Below are 17,855 nucleotides of genomic sequence, written 5' to 3'. Positions count from 1 at the left end.
TGTAATTTGGGCTTGTTTACATATACACAAAGTTCAAAGCAATGCAACACCTTTGCAGGATGCTGGACAAAAAGCAGACGTTGTTATATAATTACCTGTACCCAGAGGAACTGAATGCAAATGTAGTTTCACAGACAGTCACATTAGCAGCTTCCAACTTCCCGGGGACTGAATACAGACTCATAGTACTTCATCCTGTCATACAGACAATCACAGCTTCCCCCCAAAGCCAGACATACACATGTGACATAATACACAGCAGACATAAAAATGGGAAAATATGGCTTCTGTATTATCCCAGCATCATAACTAGCTGCTATATCATGACACCTACCATTAACCTCCTTTCCTCTGCCTAACACTAGCCTCTTCTTCTGTGCCTAACACCTCTCCACTCCTCTCCTGTGCTTACCACTAACCTCTAATCTATGTAGTAGAAGGGTAAATTGTGTGTATTGAATGGATAATTTAGGCAGTTCCTTTATATTACATAGAAATGGTAAGATTGGATGAAAAAGATTGGATCATTAGTGGCCACCATAACACTAACCTCTCCTGCCGTGACACTTATGTTCAGCCCCTTCCTGAACTGTCATACAAGGAAATCGAGTCCTGATTCCTACCTACATGTGTATGAGGCTTAAAGTTAGTGTACCCAAGGGGACGTGTGAAATGATGATATAAACTTCACTGATAAGCAAATTGCAGCCATAAAAGTTTACCTGGCAGAATACAATTTCTGAGGACAGGCAAGATATAGAAAAGGGTCAGTAGTTCATGTATCTTAACTCAATAGAACATGAACATTGCAGAACATGCCATTAAACAATAAAACATTCAATCTACTTTGTAAATGTTTAAATCATCCTATCTAATAAAACCACAGGTGTCTGCATCCACCTGCGTCCGTGTGTGTCAGATCTGTACTGTGCAGGTGGAGGGTAGTATGTGTGGGAGCGGGTGGGCATCCCGTGCATGACAGGGATCAGGCATGCAGGGCCGCCATCAGAAATTTTGGGGCCCCTCACACAACATCAATCCTGGGCTCCCCTACAGACTGCTGTGCACGCCCAGTACAGTGCCCCAGTATAGCCAGTATAGTGCCCCAGTATAGCCAGTACAGTGCCCCAGTATAGTGCCCCAGTATAGACAGTACAGTGCCCCAGTATAGCCAGTATAGTGCCCCAGTATAGCTGGATCCATCTGAAAATGGCGCCTGTGAATAATGGCGTACGGTGTTGCCGCTAATCCGTTTGCCGCTTATCGCTATTTAACGTTAAAGCCTTATTGTTATTTAACGTTAAAGCCTTATTGTTATTTAGCATTAACCCTTAGCACCCCCCTGGTGGTGCCTAACCCTAAGACCCCCCTCATGGTGCCTAACCTTAAGACCCCCCCAGTGGTGCCTAACCCTAACCTTGACAGTGTTACATTAAATCCATTCTCCGTTTTGCAGTTAAATAACGTCTGCAGTTTGGGTTATGTAGGGCGCTATTGATAAATAACGTTACTGTGGGCAATAACGTCTGCTGTTTCGCAAATGAACGGCACTATTGATAAATAACGTTAGTGTGTGCCACTATTGATAAATAACGTTAGTGTGTGCCGTTTTTCTTTTTTTTTCCCTGTGCGCCATTATTATGCAGTACTAACGATAAATAGCGATAAGCGTATCTTTTTAATGCGGCGCCATTTTTATGCATAGGCGCTGTGCGCCATTATTCACTGATCCGGTGAATACATATATTAGTAGCATATGAAAAGTGATAAGGTGATGAGGGGTAACACCCAGGTTTTCTACATTAGTTTCAGAGGAACAGTGGCGTAGCTAAGGAGCTGTGGGCCCCGATGCAAGTTTTACAATGGGGCCCCCCAAGCACTCTATACATAACAATTGATACGGTGCACCAGAACTTGCCAATGGCGACCACAGTGTCAGAGGTGCAAGAAGGGAATGGGGAACAGTTTGTTAATGATTACCACTATTCAAATTATCTATAGAAGTGATTATTATGAGCACAGGCCCAAGAGAGAGCTAATACTGTAGTTGAGGTTTGGGCCCTTTGGGGGCCCCTCTGGCACAAGGGCCATGACGCGGTCGCAACCTCAGCAACCCCTATTGCTCCACCTCTGCAAAGGAATCTAACCAAACTTTCCATACATTATAAAATTTGGCCAAAGAGCCCCTTGCTATCCAGGTAAGTTTGAATAAAGGGAGAGAACCATTAATGAGTTTCTTATATAGAGTGATAGAAGGTTCGGTTGAGAGCTTCCATTCCATAGCAATGTTTTTTTTAGCATAAAAAAGTAAAAGTCTAACTAAAGTACATTTGTGTTTGCTTAAAGAACATTCCTCTAACATTCCTAGTAGGTACGACTTATATGAAGGTATAAGTTGAATATCGAGAGTATTTAACAGAAAATGGGTTCATTTATTCCAGAAGGCCTGTACTACTGGACAGTCCCAAGTCATTTGCCGAAAATTGCCTGGACTATGCCCACATCTCTAGCAGACATCACTTACTCCACTTGAGAATTTAGATAGTTTGACCGGAGTAATGTATATTTGATGAAACTTGTTTAACCCCCTTAGCGGTATGCCTGACACTGTGTCGGGCATACCGCTCGCTAGCCTCAGGAGTCCCCCATAAATAATTTATATGATCTAATGGCTGCAACAGCTTTAGCTAGCACTAGGCTAGCTAGTATAGGTAGCCAGCAAGTAAAGGATGGCCCCTGATCCAGCCATTTATTACCCAGCCTGGCTCCAGCATTCGGTGCAGCCTCCCCACACAGCTCCGGTCTCTCTATGGGGAGGTTCAGGTCTGCGCATGACATCGGTGACGTCATGTACGACCCTCTCCATAGACCGGAGCTGTGCGGGGAGGCTGCACCGAATGCTGGAGCCAGGCTGGGTAATGTATTATTAAGTGGCTGAATCGGGGGGTGCTGGTTGCCTATACTAGCTAGACTAGTGCTAGCTAAAGCTGTTGCAGCCATTAGATCAAATACATTATTCATGGGGATTCTAAAACTGTAAAACCTCCTGAGCGGCGTAACGCTCAGGAGGTTAAAGGGAACCAAGCACCAATTTTTGTTTCCTGGTTTCTAATAGCTATAAGAGCTGCCATGTTCCCCCTTCTCCTTCTAGCTGCCCACTATTTATCCAGTAGATGGTGTGAAAATGACTCCACCCTCCTGCTGATGAAAGGTTTTTGTTTGCTCTGTGCTAATGTATGCAATAAAATAATTACATCAGTCCTTATCTGCCTGAAATTTCTGTCTTCCCGCAGGCCTAGGAAGTAGGATAAAAAAAAACATTTAAATGTAAAAAGGAGGTAATTTTTTATTATTGAGTCACAATGTTAGCATGCATATTTAAAGGGGAACTGAAGAGAGAGGTATATGGAGGCTGTCATGTTTATTTCCTTTTAGACAATACCAGTTGCCTGGCAGCCCTGCTGATCCTCTGCCTCTAATACTATTAGCCATAGCCCCTGAACAAGCATGCAGCAGATCAGGTGTTTCAGTGGTTCAGACTTATAAGTCTGATCTGACAAGACTAGCTGCATGCTTGTTTCTGGTTTTAATCAGATACTACTGCAGAGAAATAGACCAGCAGGGCTGCCAGGCAACTGGTATTGATTAAAAGGAAATAAACATGACAGCCTCCATATACCTCTCTCTTCAGTTCCCCTTTAATGTACTATTGAGATGCCTTTGAAGCTAAAAATGGTGCTTGGCTCAATTTAAAAGGAAGTAAATATGGCAGCCTCCATATCCCTCTCAGTTCAGGTGTCCCATCATTACATATGATAGAGGAATGTGCATCTAATGAGGGTCAATGAGAAGCTAATAACTCCAAGTTGATGCTACTGTCATGCAAATTGGGCTTGCTGATGCTGGTTGATTGACTGGCCTAAAGCAAAAAAAATTCACATAAAGCTAAATGGAGATACAACAGTAGTAAGTTATTCCAACCCCGACCTTGCTCTGCTCTTCAGACAGGGTCCTCTTCACCATCCAGATCCCTGCGGTTATTAGCCTTGTACAAGAGCCTCTTCTGGGTCTTCTTTCCCTGGGTAAAAAAAAGAATGAAAATGAAACGGTAATCCTCCCTAAACTGCCACACTAAACAATCACAAATGATCCATTCAGCTGACAGAACTGTAAAGTGTTTATTCAGTTTAAAGTACACACATGAGGACTGTTGCCTGGCAGTGTTGGGACCCAATCCTCCGGCCTGGAACCCACTACGAAACACTATTGCTAATCGCAATCGCTAGCGTTTTGTATAAGCAGTTTGTAGGCGATTTCATGAGCGTTTTAGGGAGCGATTTTAGAAAATGTAATCAATTTGTCAGCGGTTGTGTAGCGATTAGCGTTTTAAAGTCTGATTGGTCCTTTTATTTATTTTTAATTTTGTTATAATGTACAGTAACTTTAAAACGCTAGCAAAATCGCTCCTTGCAAGTTTTGATAAGCGATTACGCCAGTGATTATAGACTTTACATTGAAGCGCTAACGCTAACAAAATGCTGCATGTCCTGCGCTTGCGATTTTGGGAATCGCAAACGCTCCAGTGGAAGTTGAACATCCGTTAACATTAGCTGAGCGTTTTTGGAAATCGCTAGCGTTTTCAAGCACTCCCTAAATGCTCTGAAAAGCGCTCTTGTGGGTTCCAGCCCTCCGGGTGACAGTAAATGGCTGAGGCTGTGCAGATGCACCAGTAGCCTGGTTCTGCTGCAATTAGGGAGGATCAATGAGATGCAAATATTTCTGAGTCTATGCAAATTTATATGCAAATATATGCAGCTTGAAAACGGCCAATCAATTTAAAGAAAAACTGTAGTGAGAATTATATGGAGGCTGCCATATTTACTTCTTTTTAATCAATACCAGATGCCTAGCTTTCCTAATGCCTCCATGGCAGCACCTATGGGTAGTTGCCCCGCCCCTAGCCCCTATAGGACAGGTATCTAGTATAAATTGAGTGTAGCCTGACTCCACCCTGTCTATGTTTTTCGTCCTTGCCCTCGACAGAGTATCTGGTCCGCGTGCACCCTTACCTCCTCAAAACACCAGGTTCAGCCTCTCCTGGTGGAGCCTTGACTCTAATAGAGTCTCACAGGGCTGCCCCGTTCTGCTGGTCTTGGGGGCATGGTGGCTTCACGGATTGCGGGCTGTCAGGCGGGGAGATAAACTCTCTTCTTATAGGTGGGCCACTTCATGCAGGCTGGCTAATAGCCGGCGGGGCAAGGATCTATGTCGGCCAGTTTTTTTTCACCTGTTCGCTGCTGCGGAAGCAGGGATGTGCCCTCCCGAGTGTTCATAAGACGTCACTTCCGGTTGCGCTCCGCGAAACCGGAAGTAGGAAGTAAACTTCTCCCTGGAGCGTCTCTATGCGCTCCATGACTCGGGGCAGGCACAGCGGGGCGGGGAGGCTTAATGGAGGGGCCTGATAGGCCTATTTAAGCCGGCAAGATGGCGGGGAGCGGCGTCTTTCGCCGAAATTCAGCGTGGACTCTGCGGTGGCCGCTCCCTGCCTCTTGCAATCACAACATCCCAGCGTGGTTCCCCTGGAAGGTAGGTCTGGCAGGCTCAGCCCTCATCTTCTATCTGCCCTCATGGCCGCAGCCATTGTCAATGCTGTTTTTTATTTTTTCACCAGCATGTCCCAGGCTGATATGGATCCGAGTTTGCCCAACACAGACCAGCCACAAGATATCAGGTAGGGGTGCCCTAGGTGAGTCTTTTATTTTTCCTTTAGCAAAAGAGTGCGAAGACTAAACGACATGTTTTCTTCATGTCTCCTGGCAGCCCGGCTACAGGCTCATCGGAGCAACCATCTGGGTCACACTCCTCGCAACGATCAGATTCCGCTAAGAGAAAGAAAAGCTCCAAGAGTGACTCACCGAGAAAGCATCACCACAAACGACCCCCAAAGAACTGTTGGGCTTGTGGAGAAATTACATTACCAGGAAAATTAGTATGTAGCGGATGCTTCAAACAAATGCCACAGGAGGCTCAACAGCCAGTCGAAGTGTCACACTTAATAAGACAGGCAGTACAGGAATCGATGGCAGAATACATCGCAGCACTACCACAGTCAGCTCCACCTACAGAACCTATACCGTCTAATTCATGCCACGACTCAGACTCCCAGATGGAGGAAACGGAAGTAGGATTCAATTTCTCTATGGTAGAACCATACGTGAACGCGGTCAGACAGGCTATTGAATGGGAGGAAGATTCTGAGGAAGAGTCTACGAAGGAAAGAAAGCAAAAAAGAACATATTATAAACACCTTAAGAAAACCTGCACTACATTCCCGTTCATGGAGGAGATCCAGGAGGTCATTCAAGAGGAATGGGAAAAGGCGGACAAAAAAATTCCTCTGAATAACAGGCTATCAAAATTATACCCTTTACCAGCAAATAAATCAATTACATTAGATAACGCCCCGGTGGTGGACGCATCGGTCATAAGGTTGGCAAAACACGTAACACTGCCTTTGGAGGACGCTATATCCTTCCGAGACCCCATCGATAGAAAGATGGACATGGATCTGAAAAAATCATACACTGTGTCAGGCGGAGCAATAAAACCAGCAGTTACTCTAACGTCAGTAGCGAAAGCCATACGAGCCTGGACGAATAACTTGGAGTTGTCAATAGCCGATGGCACTGATAGGGAGACCTTGATCAACGCTTTACAGGAATTTAAACTATCAGCAGACTTCATAGGAGAGGCCGCGGTGGATATTATCCGCTCTACATCCAGGGCAATGTTTTATTCAGTTACCACCAGGAGGGCTCTATGGCTAAGAGCTTGGTCGGCTGATATGAATTCAAAGCAAAACTGGTGCAGGATTCCTTTCGATGGAAAGAACCTTTTCGGAGAGCTTATGGACAAGGCCATCACCAGAGTCACAGGTGGAAAATCTGGACTTATACCTGATGATCGCAAACCAAGAAGACCTCCGCCACCTCAGCAAAGCAGAAATCAGCAGACGCGATTTAGAAATTCCAGGTCTTACCGTCCAGGAAAAGACTATAAGAAGACATGGCAAGGAGGCCAGGCAACACTAACCAGGCTCAACAAGCAGAAGACTTCCAACCCTACTAACAGTGCACCTAAGGGCTTTTGATGGGCCGCCCGCTCAGGTGTGTCCTGTGGGCGGAAGGTTGCAATCCTTCGGACACATCTGGGCGGAGGACTGTCGGAATCACTGGGCGATAAAGACAATTTGTTACGGTCACAGATGGTCGTTCAAACAGGAGCCACCGGACTCCCACTTCGCACCAACAAGAATGCCAGGTTCTACACACAAAAGGAGGATTCTAGAAGAATATATGCAGGACTTAATAACCAAAAGAGCAATTTGCCCTGTTCCAGTCCAGGAAAGGGGGAAGGGAATCTACTCTCCCTTGTTTTTTGTAACAAAGAAAACGGGAGACCTAAGACCCGTGCTAGACCTCAGAGCCCTCAACAGCCTAATACAACTGCCCAGATTCAAGATGGAGTCCCTCCAGTCCATTGTATTGGCAACCAAGGTGGCAGATTGGATGCTATCAGTGGATTTGGAGGACGCCTACTTACACGTTCCAATTCACAAGGATTACCAACGTTATTTACGTTTCGCCATAGGGGACTTACACCTCCAATTCACGTGCCTCCCCTTTGGTATAAATACAGCACCCAGAACCTTCACCAAGATACTGGTTCAGATAGTAGCTCTCCTGAGACTGAGGGGGTTGAGGATATACCACTACCTCGACGACATCATACTGCTAGCACAAAGTCGGGAGGAAATCCTGGTACAGAGAGAGCTACTTCTGAACGAACTACAACGCTTCGGATGGTTAATAAGTTGGAAGAAAAGCCAACTATCTCCCACACAAGATATGATTTTCCTGGGTGCACGGTTTCTACCCACTCAGAATGCAGTCAAATTACCGGAGGAGAAAAAGAACAACATCTTAGAAAAAATACGAATCACGATAGATGCACCCAAACTTCAAGCCCGACAGTGTCTGAGTCTTTTGGGGACATTAACATCCACCATCCCCATGATCAAATGGGCTCAATGGCATACCAGAGTCTTCCAATGGGGTTTCCTGGCACAATGGGGGAAGAGGAAGAGTATGTATCAATGGATCTACTTGGATATGACAATGAGGAACAGTTTGTATTGGTGGTTGAACCCCAACAACCTGAACAGACATCAGCAAATCCAATCACAGAAGGAGATACTGATCACAACCGACGCAAGTACGAAGGGCTTAGGAGCCCATTTGGAAGATCAGTTTACTCAGGGACTATGGTCACGGACGGAAGCTACAGAACCGGCGAATATACTGGAATTAAGGGCAATCCTATATGCCCTGGAACATTTTCAGAATCTGATAATCAACAAGCCAGTTCTAGTCAGGAGCGACAACACAACAGCAGTAACCTACATCAACAAGCAAGGGGGAACAAAGAGCTTACGGTTACTTCAACAGACTGCACCGATTATGCATTTCGCGGAGACACATCTACTCAGCTTAAGAGCAGTTTACATCCCGGGCCAGTCGAATGTGAAAGCGGTCTATCTCAGCAGACATCAGGTAGACAACAAGGAGTGGTCGTTACACCCGGACATATTCCAGAGGATCTGCAAGAAATGGGGAGCCCCAGACCTGGACTTGATGGCGACAAAGGACAACACAAAGTGTGCCCGTTTCATCTCCAGGGCCTATTGTCCCCAAGCAGAGGGAGTGGATGTTCTCAGTGCGGACTGGAAATGCAAACTGGGATACATGTTCCCGCCGACACCCATGATAAACAGAGTACTGAGAAGGTTGGCACAGGAGAACACAACAGTCATAGCCATACTACCGTTCTGGAACCACCGACCATGGTTTCCACTACTATGGGAACTGAAGATAGCGGCTCCGTGGAAGCTTCCGGTCACTCCTCAGCTCCTATCACAAGGCCCAGTCTACCATCCGGACATTCAGAGACTACATTTGATGGCCTGGCTTTTGAAGGGGAGAGGCTAAAGCAGGTCGGCTGTTCAGATGAAGTTATTAATACAATCCTTAGAGCCCGTAAACCATCCACAAACAAAACATATCATCGGATATGGAAAAGATTCATTCAATATGCAACTAAAGAGGGGTTCAACTCTTCGAAGCCAGAAGCTTGTAACATCTTAGCGTTTCTTCAAACAGGTTTGGAGAAGGACTTAAGCTATTCAGCGCTGAAGGTCCAGGTCACAGCCCTTTCTGCTCTGACTAATGTCAGATGGGCACTTAACCCGCTAGTAATACAATTCCTTAGGGGCGTTATTAAAATCAAACCTCCAAACAAGACGCTGTTCCCAAAGTGGGACTTACCGGTAGTCCTAGAAGCGCTAAGAAAAACCCCATTTGAACCCCTGGATGATTGCAACCTCTGGAACGCAACTATTAAGACCGTTTTCCTTACCACTATATCCTTTTCTGAACTCCAGGCAATGGGCATAAAGGAACCTTACCTAAGTTTTTTCCCGGATAGGGTAGTCATCAGACCCATGCCACACTTTGTACCTAAAGTGGCGACAACATACCATTTCAACAAGGATTGGACTCTTCCCACTTTTCAGGAAGAAGGTACTCACTTACCAGACACACTGGATGTAGGTCGGATGCTCAAAAAGTACTTAGAATTAACGGTAGAAATTAGAAAGACAGAAAGATTCTTCATCATTCCAACAGGTTATAGGAAGGGGGAGCCAGCTACCTCTAGAACAATTTCTTCATGGATAGTGAAGGCTATTCAAGCTACGTACAGGCTCTCCAATCTCGAACCTCCCACTAATCTCAGAGCACATTCTACAAGATCAGTAGCAACGTCATGGGCAGCATATGCCGGAATTCCAGCAGATCAAATATGCCAGGCAGCAAACTGGAAATCAATAAATACTTTCATGCAACACTACAGGGTTGATCCCGCAGTGAATTCAACTGTGAACTTTGGAAGAACAGTTTTGTCTGTTTAAAAAATTCTTTAAGTGTATTGTGAGATAATACATTTTCCTTTCTTTGGTGCACTTGCAGACCGTCTCCCGCCCATTTTTATTCTGATTACTTGTGACTAGTTAGATCCCATAGGTGCTGCCATGGAGGCATTAGGAAAACGGAAAATTGAATACCTACCTACCGGTAATTTTCCTTTCCTGATGCATCCATGGCAGCAACATAGGACCCACCCGGGTCTCGGCAAGTCCGAAAGTTATAGACAGGGTGGAGTCAGGCTACACTCAATTTATACTAGATACCTGTCCTATAGGGGCTAGGGGCGGGGCAACTACCCATAGGTGCTGCCATGGATGCATCAGGAAAGGAAAATTACCGGTAGGTAGGTATTCAATTTTCCGTTATCCTGCTGATCCTCTGCCCTTTAAAACTTTTAGACATAGCCCCTGAACAAGCATGCAGCAGATCAGGTGTTTCTGACATTATTGACAGATCTGACAAGATTAGCTTGTTTCTGCTGTTATTCAGACACTACTGCAGCCAAATAGATCAGCAGGGCTGCCAGGAAACCAGTATTTTTTAAAAGGAAATGAATATGGCAGCCTCCATATACCTCTCACTACAGTTGTCAGTACTTCCTCCTCTCTGCCCGTCCTCATGAAGGTCCTCTATAAATGGCGCTAATAGTTCCTATCTGCACAGCGCGCTGGGGAGCTGCACTGTGTGCGGTCTTGAGGTAATTTAGTTTGGAACGATAGTGTACTAATAGCTGTATTAGTACGCTATCGTTCTGAGTTAAATTACCTCAAGACCGCACACAGTGCAGCTGCCCAGCTCGCTATGCAGATAGGAACTATTAGCGGCGAGTGGAGGGGGGAATTCCTGAGGACGGGCAGAGAGAAGGAAGTACTGACACTTCCTCCCTTCTGCCCATCTAAGACGTTCTGTATTATGGCTGAGCAAAGTGGGGGATGGGGGGCACTAAATGGGGAGGGTGGAGCTGTGACTCATGTCACAGCACAGCAAATAAACAAGCATTCAAAACAATTGCATTTAAAACTAGGTCAGGGGTACTTAAAAGTAAACTTGAAGTGACGAAACACTTCAGGACAGATTTGATACTCACCTTAGCAGAGGGAAGGCAAGATACCATATATCAGTGCTGCCCAACTTCATGGTCTGGGTGCGACTAGCACCGGATTATTCAGCCAGAGGTGGCAGAGCATCAATGTCCTGCCGTTGGGGGTGTGGAGCCAAGTGCAAACAAGAGGTGGGCCTGCCAGAGGACTGACACCAAAAATACCCCTGACAGGCGAGTGCAGCTCAGGGGCCACATCCGGCCTGCGGGCCGCCAGTTGGACAGCTCTGCCATAGATTATTCACTTTCCTCTGGTTCGTCATTTCAGTTCTGTCCCCCTATGTAGCTATTTGACCTGCTCAGTCCAATAGCTCATTGGGACTGCACCCCAAGTAGTTCCGAGGAAGAGCGCATCATTACAGCGCATGCACAAGTTCGAATTGCGCACACGCAGTATGGCATTGGAAAGGGAAGGCTCTATTCTATCCAGAGCCTTCCATACAACATGAAAGTAGTAAAATTGGGTAATTAGGATTGGATGTGTGTACTTAGCTTTAGCAACTCACTGGCCATTCCTGGTACAGATTCAGCCCTGTGGAGGATTGCACTGACCTATCCTCTGTCCTTACTGGTTACTGGAAATAGCTGGACTGAAGGCTCAGGACTTCTGCCTGGCTGTAGGCGATATTCCCTTAGGCCTTGTTCACATTACAATCGCAAGCGCTGAGTGATTTATGGAGCGATTTTAAAAAAGGGTGATTCTCACTGCTGCCTGGCAACTGCTCACTGAGCTTGCAGGTCAGCCGCCTGCGGACAAGGGCCCCTAATACTGAGCATATATGCGAGACCTCTACTTTGGAATTTCTGTCATTAGAAAAATAGTAATATATAAGTGAAGTTCTTACCGCATTCTTCTGCATGTCTGCTGGACTCAGCCTGGGCCTCCTCCGTCCACAGCAGGCAGAACAGGACCGCCCCAAAGATGGCCACGTTACCCAACCTCATCTCCAATCTTCTGCTCTGCACAAGAAAGCTACAAGGCCATCATTGCTGGCACTGTTAATCAGTTTACATGGTGAATGCAAATGTAATGGTCATTTCATGTAGCCGCTCAATTTCATTGGTCAATCCCTGTGTCGAGATTATGGATGGTCTATGACAGTGCTATCAGCCCGCCAAGCCTCCTGCTCCATGCTGTGGCAGCGCAACTTTTTTTTTTTTAAACCCTTTCCCCCATGCTGCGGCCTATAAACATTTACAGCCTCCCCCTCCTCTTTGTCCCCCGGGCTGCCACCTCTAACACCCCTCAGATCGGTGGCGGCAGAAGATGGGAACCAGCCACACCAGCGCATGGCAGCCGCACGGGGGACTTTAAGTGCTGGATGTGACCGATGATGTCACGTCCTCCATTCAAATTCACCGCGTGGCTGCTATGCGCCGATCTGACTGGCTCCGATCTCCTGCCCGCCGCTGCCGATCTGAGGTGAATTAGAGGCGGTAGCACGGGGGACAAAGAGGGGGGAGGCTGTAAATATTTATAGGCGCAGCATGGGGGAAAGGGTTTTAAAAACAGGCGGCAGCACGGGGACAACGAGGGGGGCAACGAGGGGGTGTAAATATTTTAGCTCTGCGGCCACTCTGAGTGAATTTTGTGGGCACAACTGCGGCCAATCAGTGCATTTTGTGGGCACATCTGAGTGAATTTTGTGGGCACAACTGCGGCCAATCAGTGCATTTTGTGGGCACATCTGAGTGAATTTTGTGGGCACAACTGCGGCCAATCAGTGCATTTTTGTGGGCACATCTGAGTGAATTTTGTGGGCACAACTGCGGCCAATCTGAGTGAATTTTGTGGGCACAACTGCGGCCAATCAGTGCATTTTGTGGGCACATCTGAGTGAATTTTGTGGGCACAACTGCGGCCAATCTGAGTGACTTTTGTGGGCACAACTGCGGCCAATCTGAGTGAATTTTGTGGGCACAACTGCGGCCAATCAGTGCATTTTGTGGGCACATCTGAGTGAATTTTGTGGGCACAACTGCGGCCAATCTGAGTGCATTTTGTGGGCAAATCTGCGGCCACTATGAGTGAATTTTGTGGGCACAACTGCGGCCAATCAGTGCATTTTGTGGGCACATCTGAGTGAATTTTGTGGGCACATCTGAGTGAATTTTGTGGGCACAACTGCGGCCAATCTGAGTGAATTTTGTGGGCACAACTGCGGCCAATCTGAGTGCATTTTGTGGGCACATCTGCAGCCAATCTGAGTGCATTTTGTGGGCACAACTGCAGCCAATCTGAGTGCATTTTGTGGGCACAACTGCAGCCAATCTGAATGTATTTTGTGGGTAAATCTGCAGGCAATCTTTGTGTATTTTGTGGGTAAATCTGCAGGCAATCTTTGTGTATTTTGTGGGTAAATCTGCAGCCAATCTGAATGTATTTTGTGGGTAAATCTGCAGCCAATCTGAATGTATTTTTTGGGTACATCTGCAGCCAATCTGAATGTATTTTATGGGTAAATCTGCAGGCAATCTTTTTGTATTTTGTGTGTAAATCTGCAGCCAATCTGAATGTATTTTGTGGGTAAATCTGCAGCCAATCTGAATGTATATTGTGGGTAAATCTGCAGGCAATCTGAATGTATTTTGTGGGTAAATCTGCAGCCAATCTTTGTGTATTTTGTATGTAAATCTGCAGCCAATCTGAATGTATTTTGTGGGTAAATCTGCAGCCAATCTTCGTGTATTTTGTATGTAAATCTGCAGCCAATCTGAATGTATTTTGTGGGTAAATCTGCAGCCAATCTGAATGTATTTTGTGGGTAAATCTGCAGCCAATCTGAATATATTTTGTGGGTAAATCCAGGGCTGTGGAGTCGGAGTCGGGGCAATTTTGGGCACCTGGAGTCGGAGTTGGAGTCGTGGTTTCATAAACTGAGGAGTCTGAGTCGGGAGTCGGAGTCGGGTGATGTTTGTACAAAATCCACAGCCCTGTTAAATATTAGACTAAGGAGTCGGAGTGGAGGAGTGGGAGTTGGAGTCGTGGTTTCATAAACTGATGAGTCGAATGTATTTTGTGGGTAAATCTGCAGGCAATCTTTGTGTATTTAGTGGGTAAATCTGCAGCCAATCTGAATGTATTTTGTGGGTACATCTGCAGCCAATCTGAATATATTTTGTGGGTAAATCTGCAGCCAATCTGAATGTATTCTATGGGTAAATCTGCAGCCAATCTGAATGTATTTTGTGGGTAAATCTGCAGCCAATCTGAATGTATTTTGTGGGTAAATCTGCAGCCAATCTGAATGTATTTTGTGGGTAAATCTGCAGCCAATCTGAATGTATTTTGTGGGTAAATCTGCAGCCAATCTGAGTGCATTTTGTGGAGAATCTGCTATCACTCTATTTGCATTTTGTGGTGCAATCTGCTGCTATATATATATTTCTTTTTCCCGGGGGGTGAGGGGACTGTGTCGGACTGCCGGCCCTGCACCATGTGGTCTGAAAACAAAACGGCCCTCCATGCCCGCGAAGTTGGACAGCACTGGTCTATGAGATAATAATTCCGTATAATGCAAATGCTATATGTAAATGTATGCAGTTTGAAGATGGACCAAATGAATCCTGCCAAGGTGTAATTAGATTGCTTCATTTTCAAGCTATACAAAATGGCCATAACATTTTCATCAGCTCCGAATTATTTGAATTTCATTGACCATCCCTAGCCAAGATAATTTGCTCCATATCTGCTCCCAACTGTAACCCTTTCCCTGATTAAAATTAACCTGAAGAGAAAATAAACTTATTAGATCACAAATTGTATGTGTAGTACAGCTAAGAAATAGAACATTAGTAGCATTGTAAAAGGTCTCGTGTTGTTTTCCAGTTAAGGAAGAGTTAAACAAGTAAGTTATCTTTGCAAAAGAGCTTTTCTGAGCTATTCGACCCACTAGGTTGAATACAGTCCTGTTTTTGTGAAGCACATATAAAACCAAGAAACAGTGAGAGACAACCTGAGATAAGGTTTTACTGCAGGACAGTTCAAAAGGTCATTATCTTTGCTTTGTTTCATAGCTTTAGGCTAGTTACACACCGGGACGTTGCGTTATAGTGGACGTTATGGTCGCATAACATCCCCTAACGCAACGGCTGCCGGTAGAGGACGTTGAGTGAGCCGCGTTAAGCGGCTCTTTCCGCATTAGGGCAGTGAGAGTGGCGCTGATTGGCCGGCGGTACCACGCGATGCGGAGTGTTTTCACGTGGTACCGCCAGCCAATCAGCGGCCACCAGTGCAGTGCAGTGCATATTGAGTAGCCATGTGCGCGGCTACGTAGCGGCCTCTCCCCGCCTCCTCTCCGCCCCAACACTGAGCTTGTGCAAACAGTCTAACGCGGCTTAAGCCGATGGAATGCTATAGTATGCTGCACGTTCTGAAGAACGTGCAGCGTTACATGTAACGCAACGTGGGCAGTGTGAACAGCCCCATTGACTTTGTATTGCTGTGAGTTGGGGAGCGTTACAGGCTGCACTAACGTGCGCCTGTAACGTCACTGTGTGGAAGCAGCCTAAAAGACAGACTGTGGTTTCTGACAAGATTAGCTGCATGCTTGCTTCAGGTGTGATTCAGGCACCAACACAGTTCCCATTCATTGATCTAAGTCCCCATGTGAATGACCACAATGAGGTGGTGCCGTCATTCACAAAAAATACTTCCACGTCCATGCATTACTTTGTGTAGTAAGACTACGCATAGGAAAGTGATGCATGGGGACATCTTGTGACCAAAAAGTAAAATTACATCTACAAACATTTTTTTTAAAGAGAACCCGAGGCAGGGTTCTGGGAATAAAATCCCCATACAGAGGCTGGGTCGGTCTATAGAGCCCAGCCTCTGTTGCTATATAGATCGCCACTAATCGCCCCATGCACTCTACAATACCACATAAATCACAGCCGCGCTGTGTTTACCTCGCTCCTGTCTCTCTCGCCGCTCTCCCCGCCTCCTGCATCGGCTGGGAGGGAAGGGATGCGGGCGGGGACTGGAGCGATGCAGGAGGCGGGGAGCGGCGAGACTGACAGGAGAGAGGAAAACACAGCGTGCTCTGACAAGCTTCGTGTCAGCAGCGCGCCTGTGTTTTAGGGGGGTATTGCGTAGCGCTGGGGGAGCTTAGGGGCAAACTATAGACAGACCCAGCCTCTGTATGGGGATTTTATTCTCAGAACCCCGCCTCGGGTTCTCTCTAACATTTAAAATGAACCCCTTACCTTCCACATTCCCCAATAGTTACCCCCCCAAAAAATGTTGTAAAAAAAAAAAATACAAAAATATACAATAAAAAAAAAAACATAAATAGTTACTTTAGGGACTGAACTTTTTTTAATATGTACTGTATGTCAAGAAGGTTTATTTCTGTTACTTTGTAGATTATGGGCTTATAATTTGTAATGGACCCAAAACTGAAAAAAAATTGCACCTTTATTTCCAAATAAAATATTGGCGCCATACATTGCACTATAGAAAAAACTTTAAGATATGGATTGTTTCGTTGTGATAAGTAGTAATAAAGTTATAGCCAAATGAGCACTAACAGGTGAAAATTGCTCTGTTTTTTTTAAAGGGGAAAACCCCTTGAAGGTGGAGTAGTTAAGGGCTCTGCCTCTGACATAAAAGACCTGGCTTCAAATCTCGGCTCTTTCTATTTAGTAAGCCAGCGCCTATTCAGTAGGGAGTCCTTAGGCACAAGACTCCCTAACACTGCAGGGTGGCCTCTTGAGCGCCTCTCAAGCGCTTTGAGCCTCACAGGAGGAAAGCACTATACAAATGTTGGAATTATTATTATTACACAATATGCAATTTCCCATTAGATCGATGTGTTGAATTGATAATTTCTGTCATATCCGATCTGCTCCCAATCGACAACAGTATCAAATTTAATTTCATTAGTGCACAAAATCGATCCTGTTCTAGATTGGAAGCAGATCAGACATGACAGAAACGATCGATTTGATCTGACAGGAAATTCTATGGTGTGCACCTAAAGCTAACCTTGGGTCAAAAAACACAAACTTAACAAAGAAGAGGTCCTCCAGACCCCTGTTGTCGATCAGTAACCCCCAAAGAAATACGACAAGAGCTTTTTGGATTGAAGATCGGGGCTATACTCCTCTTCATGCTACTTCTCAGGTGTGGCCGCACTTGCAAAAATCACACTTACCAGCTTACTATACTTACCTAAGTGGACACTGGACAGACGTCAGTGAGAGTGGACAAAGTAGATACTTGTACCTTCTGTGTATTGAGTCCAAGGTCCAAATCTAGCCACACCTGTAAAGATCCAGATTATTATTAACATTAATTCAATTCACTTTTTTCTCCTGATTTTTTTTCCTAATATCCTTTTTCATCTCTTCTTTAATGAACATTTTAGCACTTTGCAATAGGAAAAGTAGCAAAAAGGTGAAAAATTGATCTGAATTAGCCCAATAAAAAGGTTTAGTTTTTGTATCAGGCCATAAATGTCACCTTGGTGCTGGATGTATGCTACCACTAATGACTTATCTAACTGCATGCATATAGACATCTTCTTCTTTAGTAGACCAAAAGTGACCAATAGATTACCCTCAGTTTTCAGAGATTCGAACAGGAAAAGGAGACAGGACATGATCATCAAGATCGGACTACCTAGTCTTAACGCCATATGCCCCACTCCTGCTGGCTACCATTTGTATGATGGAGAAGAGTGGTCGGTACATACAGATAGGCACCCAGT

At 45.5% G+C, this 17,855-nt stretch overlaps 1 long non-coding RNA gene across 1 annotated transcript; it reads right to left on the bottom strand.

The window, feature by feature from the left end:
* Positions 1-4,008: 4,008 nt before the first annotated feature.
* Positions 4,009-17,404, bottom strand: LOC137536056 (uncharacterized). Its single transcript, XR_011024511.1, has 3 exons — positions 17,318-17,404; positions 11,988-12,115; positions 4,009-4,078 (listed from the first exon to the last, which is right to left on the bottom strand). It is a non-coding gene; the product is annotated as an uncharacterized lncRNA (long non-coding RNA).
* Between the last annotated feature and the right edge of the window lie 451 nt (positions 17,405-17,855).

Source organism: Hyperolius riggenbachi, chromosome 10, assembly GCF_040937935.1.
Source record: "Hyperolius riggenbachi isolate aHypRig1 chromosome 10, aHypRig1.pri, whole genome shotgun sequence".
In the NCBI taxonomy this organism is placed as follows: domain Eukaryota; kingdom Metazoa; phylum Chordata; class Amphibia; order Anura; family Hyperoliidae; genus Hyperolius; species Hyperolius riggenbachi.
Note: the sequence above shows the minus strand (reverse complement) of the source record. Positions and strands in the feature narration are given on the sequence as shown.